This window comes from Chinchilla lanigera, unplaced genomic scaffold, assembly GCF_000276665.1.
Source record: "Chinchilla lanigera isolate Chin_1 unplaced genomic scaffold, ChiLan1.0 scaffold00061, whole genome shotgun sequence".
NCBI classification, from domain to species: Eukaryota; Metazoa; Chordata; class Mammalia; order Rodentia; family Chinchillidae; genus Chinchilla; species Chinchilla lanigera.
Window position 1 is genome coordinate 2708141 of NW_004955462.1, and position 2211 is coordinate 2710351.

The window sequence follows — 2211 nt, forward strand, 5'->3', positions numbered from 1 at the left end:
CCCAGTTTTAATCCGTGTAGCCTGGATAGACTATAAGGGACAGACAGAGGGCTGCTCTGTCCCTTGCTGCTTGCTGCTTTGGCTGCCTTTTGCCATCTACCTTCCATGCTGTGAACTGTTGACCCTCTACCATGACGCCCTGCCTTGGAGCCAGCTGACTATGCACTGAAACCTCTATAAACTGTGAGCCAAAATAAACCTTTCTTCCTTTAACTTTGAGTGTTGGGTATTTTGTCTCAGTAATGAGAAAAGCAATGAAGATATATGCTTATAATAATCCCAGCACTCAAGAGGCTGAGGCAGAAGGATTGCCATGAGTTTAAGGCCACCCTAGGCCACACAGTGAGTTCAAGGCCAATCTAAACTACATAGGGGAACCCTGCCTTAAAACAAAACAGAACAAGACAAGCAAACAAGCAAACAAGAAAGGAAAACTAGGTAAATAAAAATGTCAGGGGGAAAATTTATGACAATGTAGTTAACAATTTTAATTGGCTTTTTTATCTGGTACTATACTGGGAATTGAACATAGGGGTACTCTACAACTGAGCGACATTCCCAACTCTGTTGGTTTTTATTTTGAGATAGGGTCTTACAAAGTGGCACAGGCAGGACTCCAACTTTTGACCTTCCTGTCTCAGCCTCCCTCCGTCTTAGTTTTTGATTCTAGAATTAGCAACACTCTATTCTGTAAAATAGAGTAAGTGTTTTGATGAACTGAGCAGAGGTGAGTAGCTTTACAGGGAGGAAAATGCTGAAGAAAGCAGAAACAAACAAACAAACACATGCAGATCAGTCACTTCAAAGTTATTTTCCTTGTAAATCCAGACCATGAAGACAATAGAAAAATGGCTGATGGTTTAACGTCAGGTTACTGTAAGTCACCATTTGGTGACAGGACTTGACAGAGGGAAATTTGTTATCATGTCAGTTGAAGCTGGTTTGTCTGTGGAGCTGGGGGAGCCCTGGTGTAGAGGTTTGCACAAAAGGTACAAAGTACTGGCCTCCATCCCCAGCACCAACAGAAAGGGAAAAAGAAATACATCAAGTACAGCAGGAAATCATACAGAAACTGGCCTTTTTGGGAAACATCTAATCCTAGTATCTCAGGAGACAAGATGAGCCATCTAATTTTGACCCAGTCAGGGAGGAGCTACTGCACGGGTGGACTCCCCTTTAGTTTTTAGATTGGACTGTTGAGGCTTAGTGCTAAGTCTGAGACAGTGGCTCCCTATCTTTTTTATTTAACCAAAATGATTAAGGAATAAAAGTTACACAGGAAAGAGAACATACAGTGTATTACTGGACCCATTAAAACATTTACATTGTTAAAAATAATGTAAACGGGCCATTAATTAAAGTAGAAATATGTTGGAAGGATGAAGGAAGGAAAATGGATATCTGCTGTGTCCAAAAGGAAAAATTTTCCTTTTCTTTTTTTTCCTCTGAACTTCTCAGGTTCAGTGGTTAGAGCCTGCAAATTAAACTGACAAAAGACAGATTAGCAAGAGAAAAACAGATTTAATCACTGACCTGTGGGAATTCACAGAAAAATCAGCTCAAACCAGAAGTAGCATTTGGTGGTTCTATAGCTCAGTGGTGGAGTACTTCCCCATGTCCACAGATCCTCAGATCCTCAGATACCATGCACTGCAAACATGCACTAATAAATAAAAAACACAAAGAAAGAAAGAGACTTCTTCAGACTGGTCACTTACCAGAGGCTGGCTTGTGGCTCCAGACTTTGCCCTGAGGAGCTGGGCAAGCTCAGTTCTTGGGTGCAAACCATGAACACAGGTCAGGGTGCTTCCTATGCATGAAGTCCAGGGCTCAAACCCCAGCACCAAAAATAAAACCAAACCAAAAAAAAATCCCAAACAAGCAAACAAAACAGCATAAAGAAGCATTGCAGGGCCAGGGATATAGCTCAGTGGCACAAGTGTCTGCCTGGCAAGGGCAAGGTCCTAAGTTCGATGCCTGATACAAAAAAAAGAAGAAGAAGAAGAAGAAGCATTGCACCATGGGTAGGGGAAGAGGAAAACCGGTCAAGTTGACTACAGAGTGGGGAAAATGACATTCTGGAGCTGACCAGCAGGGAGAGTCTGTGTCACATCCCGTGTCCTTCTTTCCCTTGTCCCTACCCCATTTGACATTGCACATCAAGAGTAAGAAGTGTAAAGTGCCTGCCTGGCAAGCGCAAGGTTGTGAGTT